At 36.2% G+C, this 20,034-nt stretch overlaps 1 protein-coding gene across 4 annotated transcripts in view; it reads left to right on the plus strand.

The window, feature by feature from the left end:
* NTM (neurotrimin) overlaps positions 1-20,034 on the plus strand; it is a 902,803-nt gene that overhangs the window by 412,611 nt on the left and 470,158 nt on the right. The gene's annotated exons all lie outside the window — the stretch shown is intronic.

The raw sequence follows: 20,034 nt of genomic DNA on the forward strand, positions 1-20,034 counted from the left end.
CTATCTTTGCAAATAAGGGTGGATCCTCTTGCCTGTGCTTTCTTCTGAACGGATTTTTCATCACTGACAAAACTGAAAATGATAGGCTGGAGAGCTGGGTATTTACTCTGCATTTGCTTACTCTCACACATTAGCAGTTTTTTTGCATCCAACAGTCATCAGCTGAAAGAGCCTGAGAGGGACAATGACATGAATTCTTCCTCCTTGCTTCAGAACCCACCTTCACGCTACAGTGCATCCTTCACAATGATTTCCAGGGAATTAATTTTAAATGGCTTTCTCCTATCCTGTCATTATCTCTTCAGAGGGGCTCCCACTATCCCAGGCCTGCCTGATTTCAATTCAGACTCTTTCCAATTGACTTTAGTAAATGGCTAAAACACATTTAAATAAAATAGAAGACAATTTTTTAAGGAGTTAGAAAGCTCTCTACCTAGTGACATAGACTAAAATATCACTAAGTGCAAATGTTTCCTTCCTGGAGAAGAAACCATATCCATCTTGTCTCTAAAGTCATACATTTGCATATTGATAGAATCCATGGACTTGTAGAACTGGGCTGGAATATTAGAAACCATCAAGCACCATTCAGTGCAACAGTTTGCCTCTTGGAAAGTTGTGGAGAGGGAGATTATAACAACTAATGAGGCAGAAATACTCAGTTTCCAAAGGCAAGCCACACTCTGATTCACCATTAGAGGCACCATTCATTCATTCACTCATTCATTCATTCAATTATTTAACCAATAGTTATCAAATATCTTTTGTGCGAGGCATTGTCAGTAAATGGAGATATTGGAGGAAAATAACTATCAGTTTGTTGCTATAGCACTTATCTATACTGCTTATCTATGCTTACCAATTGTCTGTGCGTCTGCCTTTCTATCCAGCATCTATGTAGAATATAACAGGGATTATAGGATCTTATCTTCGCCTCTCATTAGGTGCACATCTTTGATCTCTCCACAGAGAGTTAGTACACAGAAAAGGCACTTGGTAGATATTTGTGCTGGTTGCTTTACATGAGTTCTGGGTCATGGAATTTCAAGGTCGTAGAATTGTCAAACCCTAAAGGGACTGAAAAGGTATGTAGTTACCAGGTTCCACATTTTTGTTTTTAATAAAGAGAACACTGAGATTTGGAGAGTTTAGGTTACCTTCCAAAAGTCACAAAGCCAGTATTGTTGGACCCCACTTGTCCCAACTGCTTTCTGGCTAATCTTTCTACTGTATAAGTTTATGACAAAAATCTATAATATCTAGCTAGAGAAGACTGCAAGACACCATCTAGTCCAAAGATCCTCAGTTCTGGTTACACATTTAGAGCCACCTGGAAGAACATGTAAAACCACTGAATATTGGGTTCCAGCATCCCCCACTCAAATTTTAATATGCTTGATTTGGGGCCAGGTCTGGACTTCTGAATTTTTAAAAGATGTACGTGTTGCTTTGAGGGACAACTCAAATAGACCACTCAACCATGCATTCTACCGCTGTGTTTATTTATTCATTCATTCCTTTATTTCATTGCGCATATTTTCTTAAATATTAATTTAACAAGAGACATGTATATAGACAATCTCTAAAGTAGTCTATATCCATTGTCAGGAAGATTCTGCTAGACTACCAGCATACCACAGGCACTTTCTGCTTCCCTTACCCAGTTACTAAACATCTCTAACAAGCAGGATTAGTCAGCAAGCCCATGCAAGCTAGCGGCTCATCCTCTTTTCCAAGCTTGCCTCACATAGGAGCCGAGAGCCCTACTTCCATCTTCTGGGACCACGTTCCTGTTCGAAGCCATGACAGAAGGCACCAGGGGCTCGTTTCCCTTTATTTACTTTTAATTATAATTTTCCTGCATGGCTCTGTCCTCCCATGAGACAGCGGCACCCCGTTAATGGGATTATGTGGTGTGGATGTTGCTGTGTGCGTGTGTGCCATTCCTCCTGCCTCTGAATTCTATCCAGATAATTGATTTTGGTCTGTTCCCTGACACTTGCCTTTGCGACACAGGGTGTTATTAGGGCCTTTGTTCCATTTTTGAGTGACAAAGCCTTTACAAGTCAGCCAAGCAAAAGCAATTGTTGCATCTCTCACTTTTCTTATTAACTAACAGAGAATTGCAGGCAGCTTGAAACCCGCTGAGAGAAATAATAACATAAGCGGCTGCTTGGGAGCAAAGGGAGTCCTTTCAACCACAACAGCCTGGTGAGATTAACAAGGGCTCCTCCTCTCACTTATCTGCTGGATCCCAGCTCTCCATCTTCTGTCTTCCATCCCCTCTGTCTTTCCTCTAATTACATCTCTATCTGCTTCTGGACACTCTCCCACTACCCAAAGCAGCACAGTGATCTATCGAGAAGAGGGGCCGTTTGAGATTCCAAATGGCAACAGCACTCCCCACATGGATTCTGGGCTTGCTCTATGCCTCAGTTCTCTAGAAATTGGAATTATACATCCCAATGATTGTTGCTTGTTTCTGTGCTTGCTTTTACATATTTTTTTTCAATAAAAACATTTATTATGAACTATTTTAAACATACAAAAGAGAAAGAGGGAAAATAACCATTAGCATATCAGCCACCCAGATTAACAAAAAATATGTCACTCATACAGGTGAGGTCTCCTGAGAACCCTTCTCTGATCCACTCAGCCTTCTCCCTCCTCACAGAGTTTAATACTATTCCAAATTTGATATGTATCATTCCCAGGCATTCATTTATATATCTACCACATATGTGTGTGTCACTAAGCAATGTGAAACACTGCTGGCATGTTTCTAAACTTGCACAAATGTTCTCACACCATGTTTATTTGGCAATCTGTAAGTATTATATGTGACGTTCTTCCACATATGTGAACTAAAGTTGCTTAATCTTTACCACTGAGTATTTTATTCTGTCACATAATAAATCATAATAATACACTTACCTATTTGTTTGTTGGAGGACATTTAGTGGCTTCCATTCATTTTGCTGTTACAAGTGTCACTGCCTTCATATCTGGGTTCACATTTCCTCATGCACATACACAAGTCTTTCTGTTTCCTCATCTTTAAGAGGAGAATAATTACACTATCCTTACAGAGAAGTTGTGAGGATGAGGGAAACAATATACAGTGCTTTGCACGTGGTGACTGCCCAGTAAACAGCAGATGTGGCTTTAAATGCATGTTGTGCTCTGCATGTCTACTGAAGAGTGGATTGAATGCCCTGCTGAAGAAAGGGCTTCTTCCAAGCAGAGCTTTGCTCCCTGCCTCCCTTTGGGCTCTAAATCTTAATGTTAAAATACAGTGAGGATTCTGACCTCTGGGATTGATTTGGACAGTTTAAGAGAAAGGTGGACTTCTGAGAGCTCTCCTAGACCTGCCCCAATTTTTACCCAAAGGAGATAAGTAGAATCAGTTTCTGTGTGAACAAAAATCTCAGATATGAGTATGTGAGGCTTCTATCTTGACCCTCTCCTTCACCTTTGTGTAATTGTACTTTGGAGAGGTGAAGGAGTAATTTCCTTTCTCTCTCAATAAAAACAAGAATGTCAAGACACATCTCAGATCCCTTTAGAGGTGGGAGGGTGGGGTCAGAATCCATTGTAAGCTGCAGGGCACAAAGCTATTTTATTATGTTTTCTTTTCTTTTCTTTCTTTCTTTCTTTCTTTTTTTTTTTACCATTTTCATTGTTTTCTCATGCAATCGTCACCCCATTTAATTATCCCTTCTTTTTTTGTTTCTGTCTCCAGTTCCTAGCCCTCCTGATACTATTTCTTCTCATCCTCTCCTGTTTTTTTCTGTGTTCTTTCAGCCTCCTGTCACTTCCAAAATTCACCCAAAGACTCTCATGTAGCCCTCTTGAATGAATGATTACTAGAAGGAATAGAATTGTTAAAAACAGCAATATTTCCTGTGCACCAATGTGTAAAATGTACAATGAGAAAGCAGAATGGCACTAAATGAATTATGGTTAAAAAAAAAACAAAAACAAATTACCAACCTGTCAAATACTATTAACGTTCATATCAGTAGGAAGAATGTGAATGTGTGTACAGAGGGAGTTTTTCTTCTTTTGTAAAACAAATATCAGCCTCTCATAACATCTGGTTTCAGTGTCTTGAATGAGTAACTGATAAAGGGCAGGAAAGTAAAACACTCCGATGAATCATTTTTCATGATGTCAATGTCATGTGTTACTTTTGCGTGGAGTTCAGAAGTGTTTCAATAGTTGAGTGAAGGGCTCATTACCTTTCCACTGACTTAATGATATCTTATTCCATAGGATAGGGTGAATGGAAGAGAGGAAATTATGAAAACTGAAAACTAAAATTGGGGTGGATGTGGAATTTCAATATTCAAGAATTAAGTTGCTTTTCAAAAAAGGCAGGTTGAAAAGAAAAGCAACACACACTAGAAAACACATTGTTTTTATGTATAGACTAAGACGATATCTATTTGGGCACAGAGCGGTAGCTTTTTCCTTTTCTTTTCCTTCCTTCTTTTTTTTTCCTTCCTTCCTTCCTTCCTTCTTTCCTTCCTTCCTTCCTCTCTCTTTCTCTCTCCCTTTCTCTTCTTCTTTCTTTCTTTTCTTTTTCTATTTTTTAATGCTGAAAGTCAGGAGAAAAATGATCTGGTCTTCATTCCAATAGGAAACCGGCTTTCACGGAGGCACCTGAAAGTGTTAGAAATCGAGAAGAAGTATTACTTCTGAGGGGAGTTTCGCCAATGGTGGTAATAACAAGACATTCTGAGACCATGGAAATGCTTCATTGACTCTTAGCAGGTTATTTTCTTCTTCAACATTGTATAAAGAAAACTTGGTCAGCTGAGGCAGGACAGAATCCAAACAGATTCTCATCCTGCAGTCATTCACAGCTTCTTTGAATTCATCTCAATCTCTTAGTTTTGGCCTTCAGACAAATGGTGAAGGTATTAGTTGAGTATGAAATTAGATGTGGGATAAACTATATTATAAACAGATTTAGCTCATCTGACTCATGGGAAATGCATATTGCATCTCAGTGAATGAAGAAATTTGCTACGAACCAACTGGATGACCTGTGATAAGAGTTCTAATTAACAAATATCTGGTTTTTGTTCTCTGTTGACTACAGATAGTTTTCTTGCTTGATCTTAATATAATAGAATACAATCCTTAGCAATGCCTTTGGAACCTTGGATAAAAAGAAATGTATAAATATAAATTATTGTTATTATTCCTTAATTAAAAAGAACATTTTCCTATCATATTTATATAGTTATAAGATTTCTATATCTTCTTCAAATTGTCCTGATATACATTGCTTAAAATACAAACAAACAAATAAATAAATGAATAAATAAAACTTTTAGTTAGAGAAGTAATTTGGGGTATATTATTTCAACTGAAACTAAATGGATTTGAGTGGCTGACCCAAATATAAAAGGTTATTACTTTGGCCTATGTTTACATTCAAAGTGTCCAAATACAAGAATGTTAAGTTAGGAAGACTTTAGAGCAAGTGGATAACTTTCCAGTTTCTGTTTGTTCTTTGAGCAATTCAAGGCTGTGTGTGATTACAATGTTAGTTGCATTTAAGTGCTTTGTTTTCCCTTGGGTTATAAACATCTAAGGGAGGAGGGAGGATAAGAGGATCAAGAAACTGGAAAAGGATTCTCAAAAGGCAGTATGGGGCACATCAGCTAAGGAATGAGTTATTAATGAATCTAAGTAAGAGACATTTAATTTCCTTCCACTTAAGCCTGAGGCTAAAGAGAACTTACTGGACATAATTTTACTTACCAGAACCAGAAAATTTTTAAAACTCTTTAGTGTAGGGGAAAATAATTCAAGCCATTTGGTAATAATTATCTCTTACATTCATCCAGTATATTACAGTACATTGTTCTCTAAAATTCCACATAACTCAATTCTACAACTATTGGTTGCATGTCCACTAGGTTCAAGATGAGTGCTGGGTTTGAGAACTTAAAGCTCAAAGAAGTCCCCCACCCCTAGGAGCTAGGACTTCTTTGAAAGAAAGGTAATGTGGCAAATTCTGTAATTACGTATAGCATAAATCACTAGGAGAACGTAAAAAGGTAAGCAATAAATTTTGCCTGGACGTGCATTTATATCAACCCAGAATATGTATTTATATAAGTGTTTATTCATTCATTCAAATAGCGAAAAAAATATTTTTTTGCTTGTCTACAGTGTGACAGACATTACACTAGTCAAAGAATCACGTGAGTGGTATGGTTATAAACTAAAACAAGTTGAATAAGAAATAAATCTGATTTAGGCTGTGGTCTTCCTCAGGGATGCCCTTCCTCATCTGGTCCAGGCACTAGAGAATTAGTAGGAATTAACAAAGTGAAACAGAAGGGAAAGTATTCTAGACTGAAGGAAGGGCATGTGTAAAGTTCTTTTGTAAAAAGAAAACAGTTATGGAGGAGAAGGCAGGCTGGTATGGATGTAAGTCACAAAGCAAAGAGGAACATGGCATGTGCATTTATTTGCTAGGGCTGCTGGAATAAAGGACAACAAATTAAGTGGGTTAGAATAAGAAATGTTATTGTCTCATAATTCTGGAAGCTAGAAGTCTGAGATCACAGTGTCAGAAGAGTTGATTCCTTCTAAGGTCTATGAAAGAGAATCTGCTCCGTGCCTCTTGCCTAGCTTCAGGTGGTTTGCTGGCCATTTTTGGTGTTCCTTGGTTGTAGAAGCACCATGCTGATCTCTGCCTTCATCTTCACATTGCACTCTCCCTTTGGGTGTATCTGTGTCAAAATCTTTATTTTTATAAAAAATACCAATGATACTGGATTAGGGGCCCATCCTACTCTAGTATGACCTCATCCTAACTCAACTAATCACATCTATAATAACCCTATTTCCAAATAAGTTTACATTTTGAGGTATTAGGAGTTAGGCCATCGACATACAAATTGTGAGGAGGAGGTCACAATTCAACTCATAATAGCATCGGATGAGGCTGAAAGTGAGGCTGACACTTTATGCATTTGACTTTTTTGAGGACTGCTAGATTATGTTAGGTGCTGACTCTTTATCATGCAAATTTGAGTAAAAGATGCCACAGTCAGATGTGCATTTTTAAAAGGTGTCCCTGCCTCTTCATCATAGAATTCGTTATAGAAATGTTGGGTGTGGGCAGATTCCTTGGAGACTATTTCAGTCAACTGGGTGGAAAATGATGGACTAGGGTATATGAGAATGAAGAAGATAAAAATGGAAAAAAGTAGATTAAGGATATATTTAAAAGATAAAAGCAATTGTACCAAGTGATGGATTTGAATGATAAGAAGAGGATAGGGTCAAGGATGATACCTGGATGAAAGGTACTATCATTTAGTGACACAGGACCAGATTTAGCAAGGAAAATCTTGAATTTAATTTTGGCTACGTAGAGCATGATTACCTTTGAAGTATCCTAAAGGAGATATTAAGGATGTGATTTGGACATCCTGAAGCTCAGAAAAGAGGTCTGGGTTAGAGTTATGAATTCGGAAATGATTGTTTTATATCTTAATTCATAAGTTAAACTGTTGTATAAATAGAATGTCTTATGGAGAAGGTAGTATAACATGGAGAGGGTCTGGAAATATGCTTCGATAAACTACAGCTCTTAAGGAAAATAAGAATGGTATAAGCTTGCAGAAGAAGAGTGGTCAGAGAGGTGGTGAAAAGTAGCCAAATAAGTCAAAGGAAGAAAATATTTCAAAAAAGGCAAGTAGTTAACAATATAAAATGTTGATGATTGAGGCAAATGAGATGGGGGCAGAAATGTTCATTGGTTTCATAACATAAAAATTATTGAAGTCTTTTTTAGTGAGGTACCATAGTTACTGCAGTCAAATGAAGAGTAAATAGGAGAGAAAATATATAAAATATATACAAGTCTTCTGAGGATTTGTTTGACTATGAAAGCAAGAAGAGACAGAGGGCTATGGATGGAAAAAATATGCAGTCAAGGGAAAGATTTTGAAGATTGAGTATGTATAATGTTCATAATAGGAAACAGCTATTTATAAAAAAGAGTGAAGGAAAAATCAACAATGTCATGTTCTAAAGAAGACTAGAGGGAATAAAACCCAAGTGTGTGTGTGTGTGTGTGTGTGTGTGTGTGTGTGTGTGTGTGACAGAGCAATAACTCCTATATTAAAAAGGAGGTAGGGAAGAAAAAGAGAATGTGTTCTGATATAAGTATGAAAGTGGGTATAATCAGTTTGAGTATAAGTACAGAATGATTTTCTCATAACTTTTGTCAACTTTTCTGAAAAATGTAATCCCCTTTACCCTATGGCCAGAAGGTATTCTTAATATCTGTTTAATTCATTAACTATTCAATCAAAATTTTAAAATTTGACCAGTCTGATTTAATATTATAATTTCATATTTTATTCAAATCTGCTTCCCCACAAAAATTCCAGTTTTGGTTGAAATGTAGATGGGGCTGTGGATACGGTCTTCTCACTCACTCATTAAACTCTTCTTACTTCCATTGATAATGTTTCTGCAAGGAAGGAATTAAAAAGAAAAGAATAGTCTCTGACTTTTGTCAGTTTCAAGGACATACATAGGTTCAAAGTGAAGAGATAAAGAAAGATATTCCATGCAATTGGAAATCAGGGTAACAGTACTTATATCAGACAAAAGAGACCAAGTCAAAAATGATAACAAGAGACAAAGAAGGTCATTATTTAATCATAAAAGAGTCAATTTATCATAAATATACATACCCCCGACATTTGAGCATCTAAATATATTAAGCAAATACTAACAGACTTGAAGGGAGAAATAGACAACATAACAATAATAATAGGGGACTTTAATACTTCACTTTCAACAATGGGTACATGATCCAGACAGAAAATAAACAAGAAAAGGTTATCTTTGAATAAAACTTTAAACCAAATAGATCTAACAGGCATATACAGAACATTCTAACAGAGAGCAGAAAACACATTCTTCTCAAGTGCACATGGAAGATTCTCCAAGAGAGATCATATGAGAGGTCAAAAACAAGTCTTAACAAACTTAAAAAGATCGAAATCATATTAAGTATGTTTCCCAACCTCAATGACATGAAACTAGAAATCAATAATCGAAGAAGGCTGAAAATTTCATGAATAGGTGGAAATTAAACAACACATTTCTGCTCAAATATTGAATTAAAAATTAAGTATGTGCATATTTTTAAACAAAAATAGAAACATATTAAAGCCCATAGAAGGCTACAAAAGCTGTTATAAGAGAAAAGTTTATAACATTGAATGCTTGCATTAAGAAAAAAAATCTCAAACAACAAAAAGAACAAACTTAGTCCAAAGTTAACAGAAGGAAGGAGATAACAAAGATCGGAGCAAATATAAATAAAATAGAGGCTAGAAAAATAATAAAAAAGATCGATAAGAATAAGAATTATTTGAAATATAAATAAAATTAGCAATCTTTAGTTAGATTAATTAAGAAAAATAGAGAAAACTCAAATAAATAAAATCAGAAATACACATTATACCAAATAAATATGTGGGCTTATAAGACACTATTATGAACAATTACATGCAAATCGAATAACCTAGAAGAAATGAAAATTCTTAGAAACATATAACCTACCAAGAATGAATCATAAAGAAATAGAAAATATAAACAGACAAACAGTGAGTAGGAGATTGAATCAAAATAAAAAACCTCCCAACAAAAAAAATCCCAGGACCAAATGGATTCACTGGTGAATTCTACTCACCATTTTAAGAAGAATGAATGTTATTCCTTCTCAAACTCTTACAAAAATTTGAGGCGGCGAGAATGCTCCCCAACTCATTTTATAAGTCTAGTGTTTTCCTGATACCAAAGCCAGACAAGAAAGCTACAAGAAACTAAAACTACAGATTAAAATCCCTAATGAATATAAATACAAATATCCCTTCCCCAAATATTATCAAACCAAATTCAAAAGTACATTAAAAGGATCCCATACCACAATCGAGTAGGATTTATCCCTGGGGTACAAAGATGGTTCAACATACACCAATCAATAAATGTGATTAGAATGAAAGATAAAATCATATAATAATCTCAATAGATGAAAAACTATTTGAAAAAATACATCTTTTTGTGATTAAAAAATGCTCAACAAATTGGATATAGAAGGACTATACCTCAGCATAATAAAGCATGTATATGACAAGCTTACAGCTAATATCATACTCAACAGTGAAGGGTTGAAAGCTTTTCCTTAAGGAGCAAAAAAAAGATTAGGATGCCCACTCTCATCACTTTAATTCAACATAGTACTGGAAGTCTCAGCTAGAGTAATTAGGAAAGAAAGAGAAATAAAGGATATCCAAATCAGAAATGAAAAAGTAAAATCATTTTTATTTGCATATTATATGGTCTCACATATAAATATCCTAAAGAATCCACACCAAACTTTTTAGAGCTAACAAATCATTCAATAAAGTTGCAGGACACAAAATTAACATATAGAAATCAGTTGTATTTCTATACACTAACAATAAAATATCTGAAAAAGAAATAAAAAAAAACAACCCCATTCACAATAGCATCAAAAACAATAAAATTCTTAGATATAAATTTAACCAAGGAATTCAAAGATCTGTATATTGAACCACAGACTTTAATGCAAAAAATTGAAAAAGACACAAACAAGTGGAAAAATATCTCATGTTAATGATTAAAAGAGTTAATGTTCTTAAAAAATGTCCATACTATTCAAAGCCATCTATAAATTCAATACAATCTCTATCAAAATTTCAATGGCATTGTTCATAGAACTATGGAAAAAAGTCCTAAAATTTGTATGGAATCACAAAAAGCCTTGAATAGACAAAGCAATCATGAGAAAGAAGAAGAAAACTGAAGGCAACACACTTCCTGATTTCAAAATATACTACAAAGCTACAGTATTCAAAACAGTATGGTGCTGGTATAAAATAGACATATAGACTAATGGAGCAGAATCAAGAGCCCAGAAATAAATCCCCACATATACAGCTAACTAACATGTGACAAAGGAGCCAAGAGTACTCAGTGGAGAAAGGATAGTCTCTTCAATAAATGGTGTTGAGAGAATTGAATACCACATTCAAGAGAATGAAATTAGACCCCTACCTTACACCACTCACAAAAATTATCTCAATATGGATCAAATACTGAAACATAAAAATCAAAACACTAAAATTCCTGAAAGTAAACAAGAGAAAATTTCCTTGGTATTTGTCTTGGCAACAAATTATTAGATATGATATCAAAGGCACAACCAAAAAAATAAAAGCAAATTAATAAGTGAGACTTCATCAAACTAAAAACTTTCAATGCAGTAAAAGAAAAAAAAAATGAAAGGGTGACCTACGAAATGGGAGAAAATATTTGCAAACCACATATCTGATAAGGGGTTAATTTCCAAAAATATCTAAATATCTTATATAATTCAATAGCAAAAATAAAATCTTATTAAACAATTGGCAGAGGAACTGAATAGACACATTTCCAAAAAAAAAGATATACAAATGGGCAACACATACATGAAAAGCTACTTGATATCATTAATCCAGGGAAATGCAAATCAAAACCACAATGAACTATCATCTCACACCTTTAGAATGGCTCTCATGAAAAAGACAAGGGATAACAAGTTCTGGTGAGAATATGAAGAAAATGGCACTCGTGTACTGTTCGTAGGACTGCAAATTGATATAGCCACTATGGAGACAGTGTAAAGTTCTTCAAAAATTAACAATAGAGCTACCATATGATCCAGCAATTACATTTCTGGATACATATCCCAAGGAAATGAAAACAGAATCTCAAAGAGATATCTCCACTCCTATGTTCATTGCAACATTGTTCACAATAGCCATGATATGGACATAGCCTGTATCTTTCAACAGATTAATGGATAAGGATATATTATATACACATGAGGAGTATTTTTTAGCCTGAGAAAAAAGGAAATCCTGTCACTTGCAACAGCAAGAATGGCCCCTAATGCCATTGTGCTAGGTAAAATAAGTCAGAGAGAAAAACGAGTATTGTATGATATTACTTTTACGTGGAATGTAAAAAGCCAAACTCAGAGAGTCGGAAAGTAGAATAATGTTTACCAGGGACTTGGAAGTGGGGAAAAGTTGGAGATATTGGTTGAGGGGTTCAAATGTTCCGTAATAAGATTAGTAAGTTCTAGGGGTCTAACGTAAAGTACAATGATTATAGTTAACACTTTATTATATATCTGAAAGCTGTTAAGAGAGTAGATAGTAAATGTTCTCACCACAATAAATAAATTGTAATCATGTGACCTGATAGAAGTATTAGCTAATGCCATGGGTAGTAAGCATTTTGCAATATATAAGTGTATCAAATCAACACATTGCACACCTTAAACTTACATAATGTTATATATCAATTATTCCTCAGTAAAGCTGGAAAAAAGAAATGCACAGTCTCTGCCCAGAGTATTGGTTGCACTCTAAGTCGTGGTTTTTAACTCCTCATCTAGCCTATCATCTATAGACTAGAGAAGTCAGGTAGAAACCCAATAGGCCCAGCTAGTGGAGTATCAAGTTGGTTACTTGCTTAAGAACCAAGGATCAGTTGCTTCTTCCAGGTGACCTTTAGCTGATGGCAACTCATGACTTTGTTCACATGCTCTGGACTCTGCTTCAATCTGATGAAGTCCCTAGTAAGCCTCAATGCCACAATCTCACCCATTCCCACTCTCTCATGGCTCATGGACACTATCAGATACACCATGTGTCAATCTCCAGGACTATTGGAACGTGAGGGAATAGTCTGTGATCTCTCTCTCTGGTCATACACCATTCCATTTCTTCTTAGAGCTCATCTCTTCACTTCAACAATATAACTCAAGAAGGTAGGCCTTGTAGCTCAGCAGACTGGTTAACAACTGTAGGACCTACTTTATTATGATAGGCAGCCATGAATTTCATGAGAAATTTTTGTAGCAATCCTGTTTCACTTGAGAAAGAAGATTAAGTCAAGAGGCACTCCCTCTTCCTTTTCCTGCCCCTCATAGCAGACACCTTCTAGTCAAATCCTTGAGAAAGTTATTGGAATCCTAAGAGCTATTTCTCTGAACTGAGAATGTGAGGTAAGTAGTGGGTGATAAATTTAGAAAAATTAGAAAATATATACTTAGCACTTTACTTCATATTATTACATGAATAAGAGAGGAAGTTGGGAATGGGACAGTTGGAATACAGGTTTTACACCATAACAGAGGATTATTTTCAAGCATTAACGGGGATTCACTAGAGGTTATTGATGGCATATTTCTCTAATGTCTGACACACCTGGCTACTCAGATGCAAGTATGGATGAAACATATTTGGATTTCTACCCAGTTGGAGATATGAGAAAGGTACAAAGGAGACAGAGGGGCAGGCTATTTGTGATGTGAGCAAGACTGTAATTGATTGACAAGAGGGCCATAGAATCCAAACAATTTAGGAAAAAACTTGGAGAGAGTGTTGACTTTGGTGAAAAAAATAGAGGAATCTCAATATATTATCTAAATATAATATTGAGATATCAGTGAATTTGAATAAATTATTTTCCAATGGAAGTCATTGAAAAAATTGTAAAGGAGGATGTTATGACAAGAGAATAGAAGCTGAAGTCATTAATTTTAAAAGTAGATTAATTACAAGTTATGACAAAGGTTGTGACCTCTTTGCAGAGATCCTGGAAGTAGATCCTTGAGGTGGAATAGGAAAAGGATTATTGGTTATTAGAAGGTCAGAGACTGAGAAGTCAAGGCTTTGGATAAGTTACGATGATTTCACAAAGTCTTTGATGAGTAAGGGAAGTGACAAGGAGGTTAGTAAGAAGGCAACAAGGAGAGAAGTAGGTGGAATCGACAAATGGAGTGAGCCTCAAAGAAGCAATTTTAACAGAAGGTGCATGAGTAATTGTATGGAAGGGGCAATGATAATAAGGAAGGGCACTTCCCTACCTGGACTCTGAAGCAGCTGTCAGCTTGAGAGAATATAAAGCTAAAGTTCCAAAGAGAGCAGTGTCCTTAGTAGGTATCCAGGTTTGGACAGTTTGGACACTCAGCTAAGTTAAGGAACTGGCCATACCATTTTGAAAAATAAATGGAGGAAATATTCTAAATAGAATTGATGAATGAGAGAAGAATAGAAGATAGAGGAGCAAAGGCCAGGAGGAGAAGGTATGGGTGGGGATAGATCGTCTTACTTTGATATGGACAGAGGTGAAAAAGGATAAGAACCAGGGGTTCAGTTCCAACAGCTCCTTTTAGGAGGATGTGGAAGATGTGTGCTAGTTACAAATAGCCAGAGAGTTGGTTTCTAGAGCTTTTTTATGTAGTTCCAGAATCTGCAGTCTCTGCCTACTAAGGAGCAGTGTGGTTGCAGACACAGGTGTGCAGTTTCTGCATTTACACGGCATAGGATAGTGGCATTTCAATTAGCCCATGTTCAGATAAAGCCTGAGAGTCTCTGTCTCCCTGGTTTATGACTAGAGATGGTAGTGCGCACGGGGAGTGCTTTTGTTCATTCATTCATACACGAATCCATTTTTTCCCTTATTCATTCAACAAATATTTTTGAGTATCAACTTTTTACAGACTCTGGGTACACACTGATGGATGAAAAATGTTATTTCTGCCTATCTTGTTCCTAATGTTTACTTGAATAAGATAGAAAATAAATAGCAAACAAAATCAATGAACAAAAATGTAATTCTATGTTGGGGAAGTGCTACACAGAAAAAAAGGTAAGATGCCATAAAAGAAAATTAAAGGATTTTGTCTCTATATACATACTTATATAGAGATTTTTGGTATATACAAGACAGAGTTTTAGAAATCAAAGGGATCTGGCCATGTGAATCATGGGGGTGGCAAGCATTCATGGCAATGGTGGAAAAGGGCAATGGGGAGCCATTGTGGATTGCACACAATGAAATAACAAATGATCACTCTGACTGTATTGTGCAGAAAGAATTGTACAGAATGGCAAGAAAAGAGAAGTGAAGTGGCTGGGAGGATTCATAATGCATGACTATCACTTCTGGGGTATCCTATTGCTATTAAGAACAATCTGCTTGTCATCTTGTCCTTAATGAACCTATTTTCAATGGCCTGTGTTTCCGCAAAAATCTGAAAACTTGGAACCAACCCATTTCCTCTCCATCACACTTGTCTACCGTGATTATGAAGCTTAACCAAAGCTTAATAGGTTAGCTAAGAGTGGAAACAAAAATCTATTTTCACATTGAATGATTATCTTGAAGTTCAAGTAATATACAGATAGGTAAATTATAGATATCTGATGCCATTACTTAATTTAGCTTGCCACATTCTCTAACAGAATGATCAAACTTTATGGACAGTTACCTCTCTAATTTCTAAGTTCATCCTTTTCTACTCTTAAGATTATGCTCACCTGTACTTTAACCAATCCCCTAACATCATTAGGTGATAATATTCTCTAGGTCTTCCATTTCAGGCATTGACACATAAAACAATTTTCCACTGGAACAAATTTATCTAGTGTTTCGTCCTTAATTTTCTGTCCTTTCTGGCAGAATTGCAAAATGGTTAGGCTCTGGTGTCAAATAGCCTGGGATAGAATTTCTAGCTAAACACATAGCTATGTGACTTTGAAAAGCTATTAAGCAATTCATGCCTTGTTTTCCTCATCTGTAACATGAATGAAATAAAAACCTTTATCTCACAAGGCTGTTTTTAGGTCTAAATGAAAGAATTCATGCAAAACACTTATCATAGCCTTATTCATAGCAGTGCTCAAGAGATGTAAGCTATATATTGTTTGCATGATCATCACAACCACCAAGACCACTACCATCATCATTGTCACTACCTTCACCATCATCACCATCACCTCCACCACCACCATCATCACCCACCGCTATCTGATTCTGATCATCAAATGTTTTATCTTCCCAAGTGTTTCATAGCCAATCTCCACACCAAATCAATTCAGGCATCTTTTACACTTCTTGTATCTTCCCCTCCCCCCACTCCCACTTCTGCTTTTCTGACTATCCTAGTTTCTATTAACCTTTCAAGGTATTAGGATACCTAAAGCTCACTTTAAATTTAAAACTAGTCATGCAGTTAAACATAAAAAATTAAAGCTGGTAAAAAAAAAAGTCCATTTTAGTCTCATGGCTGCCATCCTACCATGACCACCTCTGTCTCATTCTCTTTTTCTTTCTGTCTCTGTCTCTCTCTCAATCTCTTTCTCTACTTGTACACACACACACACACACACACACACACACACACACACTCCTACATCCAAAGCTCAAAGTATGCAACTTCCTTCATCATCCTTTTACCTAAATCAAGATACTAGTGATAAGAGCTCCCTGAGCACTGATCCTCTCTGTCATCTCAGAGGAAATCTTTTTTTCTATTTGGGACTCGTTTCTTTAGTTGACAATAGTAGCTCCAAGATGTTGGTTGGGCCTCTTTTTATGTCTACATCTATAAACAGTAATAAATAATGAAATTGCTGTAGTTTGCTGTTGTTTACAAACCATACTAACAAATTCGATCTCCTTCGAAGACCCAACATGACCACGAGAAAGCACTAGCACCTCATCTTACTCATAAGTAATCTCTGCCATGATTAGATGATGTGCCTAATCCACTCAGCTGCAGATAGGCAAAGCAGAGTCCTGAACCTCAGCTTGCGTCACCCATGCATACCAGGCCCCACTGGACTGTGTGTGAACTCTAATAGGAATCCTTGCCCCACTGTGGTAACTTCTCCAAGTTTCCAGGAGGTCAGGACTCTGGGCAGTTTTAACAAGGTTCAGGCTGCTATTAAAATCTTCCCACTCTCAAATTTTTAAATGTGCAAACTTTCCACGAGTCCTTATAGCTTGTGTAGCAATAACTTTCCCTGGGGAAGTCACTCTGTGAACTCCAGAGGAGAGCATTCTGGAATTGTATTTATATTATGGCTTTTCAGCAAAAATTAGGTCACAGGTACCCTCCCTCTAGACCTAAATTAAAGAGAATGAATTTTATTTGACTACTCTCAGACCAGCCTCATGTTCAGATTATCTCAGGGTTTATAGGAGTCCCTTAAATATTCATGAAAGCATAAAGAATCTCCAAATTAATCTACATAATAAAGGTGGAGTGCAGAGAGGTCTGATTTCCTAGTACATCTATATGTGAAAAGCCAGTTTTACTCAATTCTTCTACAGAGGAAGATTCTTCTGTATACAAATAAATGAACAAAGGGAAAAAAACACTTTGTTCGAAAACTCCCAAATCGCCCATCAAAACAAGCTGCACACACTCAAACACAAGCATAAACATTCATGTCAAATTCTAAATGCTAGAAGAAGAAAAAAAACACAGGTCATATGTATGCATGATGCTTCCTCTTTTCACTCATGAGTTCAGAGTAATTTTTTCACATGCTAACTCAATGTCAGAGTCCGGGAGACCAAATTCAGACTAAACAGCCAGGGGACTGAGCATGTGATATTTGGCAAAGCAATCATTGCAAAGAAAACTCACTTCTAAGAAAAAAAAAAATGGATACCCTGAGGAGTATTTGACCTGCATATTTGTTCTTTGATGGTAAAAAAGAATTATGATTCTATAGGCTCAGTAGCAGTAAAGAATTTACTATGAGCTTTATTTTTAGTCCTAATATAGGACAAATTTTATTGTGATAAATCCTAATGGCCTATAAAAATTAATTTTGACTTTACCCTCAGCTTGGATATAAGGTAGTTTAGTGCAGGGAAACCCAGAACAAGATCTGCTATCAGAGTTCTGAACCTATCACTCACTAATTCTACGGCCTCAGATGATTTATTAAGACTCTACAAGCCCTAGCTTCCTTGGCTGTAAAGCAAGGAAGATAATAGTAACTCCTTCTCAGGGATGCTCTGGGAATCATCTAAGGAATGTGAATGTCTGTATGTGTATTTGCATGCACACACACATATATATGTTCACTTACATACATATATGTATGCATGCATACATATATGAGAACACTTTTGAAAACTGTTAACTGCTATCCAAATGATAAGCCAATTTTAAAATATAATTTAGGCTGCTCTGTAAGGCATCTGTTGAAATGAGATTTTTTCTTTAGTAATTCTGAATTAATTTGCTATTGCTCATAGGGTGAACAAAATATTTTTGAGATGGTAGGATTAGAATTGTAGTTAATATCCATAAAATGAAGTTTCTCTCTATGATCATAACCAGCCTAGAAAATATTAAGCTCACAAAATTTATGCTATTGGCTGTATCTTGAACAGTAGTTTATAAATATCATTTCTACCAAAATATATTCGATTATACTTGTTCACATGCTTCCTTTAGATATCTTTTCCAATTTTTATATTTAAGAATTGTGGCACAGTGGAAAGAATGTGAGTTTTGCAAGCAGGTAGACCTGAGTTTGACCACGTGTGCCAGGATTTGCTACCTATCAGTATGAGTAATTTTCTATTTATATTGTTGTTATCTATAGCTAACACTGGCTGACACTTACTAGCTCCAGGAAATGTACCAAGTGCTTCACACATGTTATCTCATTTAATCCTCAGAATACTTGTTGAAGTAGATACTAATTTATCTTCATTTTATAAGGAAGGAAACTAAAGCACACAAGGGTTTATAGAATTTGTCCATGATCACATAGCTAGTAAGTGACAGAGGAAAGTTTTTGACTCTAGCTTATTCCAGACTCATGCTCCTAATTGGAAGAGGTCCTAAAGTTGCATGCTATACTATAGGGACAACTTCAAAAACTAGCAGTTGTCACCACCCAAGAGAGCCAGTTACATCCATGCCATTTGGGGGGATGCTTTAAATACAATATATCATTTTGAATCCTTACATCAATTTTATTAAATAGACACTATTTTATTTGTTTTATAGATGAGGAATTTAAGAATTAATAGATTACTGTCAAAAAACTTACCTAAGTTTCACAGGTCACCAAAAGTAGAGCCAAGATCTAGGCCCAGATCTGCCAACCTCCAAACTCCAGGCTTTTCCAATAGGCTTTACTTATCAGTAAATCTCTTATATACAAGCATCTCAATTCAGTTTCTGGATAAACTGTATTTTAAACCTTGATTGGACCTGAGATTCCTTGAGCCAGGCCCAGGCATGGTGTGAAACAGGGCTAGCTTTGGACTGTGAAAGGGGGCAGGACATGAAGACAGCACCTAGGGGTGAAGGCTGGGTATTAAAAAAAAGAGGTAGTCTGAAGGAAAAAATATTCAAAAAGGGCTAGGAGGAGATGCTAATATCAATCTCAGTAGCACAACCCAGGACAACCAGGAGGAAGTGCTTCTGGAGTTCCATTAGGTACTAGGGCCTGGAGCTATTTCTTGAACTTGCGTGGATAAAGCCAGTTCACAGGATTGAGGGCATCTCTCACTTTACAGGTAAGTCAGAAGGTGTCTTTCAAAGCTAAATAAGATTAATTGTGACTTCAAGTCTTTAAAAATAACTTTCAGTGAAATGAACACTCAGTTAGTTCTTAGTTGGTTCTCCTTCCTGCCCCACCTGCTTTTCCTTACACGCCTAGGTTCTAAAGGAAGGGGCTCTGCCTCGTTCTGCTGATGAGGTAGTATAGCCTAGCAGTTAAATGTAAGGTGAGACAAAATTCAAGGGCGCACACTCAGTTATGCAAAAACGGTAACTTCATTTTTCTTCCTATAATAACTGTTTCTGTTTCAAGCCTATTTTGCTTAGTGACAGAAATCTTCACCTAATTATTTCTGAGGCTTTTTTCTCAGACCTTTTCTTAACTACGCTTGTTCCCTTCCCCACCCTGTTAACTTCCGTCTTTCTACTTGGGATTTATCCATTCTAGAAAGCTTATGTTGCCTTGTGGCATGGGGATGGGATAATGTAGGGAGAACATTAGGTATAGGGATTCTCATTTTTATCCTGATATCCTCTGTCTTGTCTTTGTTCATTGACCTCTGTTTTTCATTCAACAAATATCTTTT

This window comes from Pteropus medius, unplaced genomic scaffold, assembly GCF_902729225.1.
Source record: "Pteropus medius unplaced genomic scaffold, Ma_sr-lr_union100, whole genome shotgun sequence".
NCBI lineage: Eukaryota > Metazoa > Chordata > Mammalia > Chiroptera > Pteropodidae > Pteropus > Pteropus medius.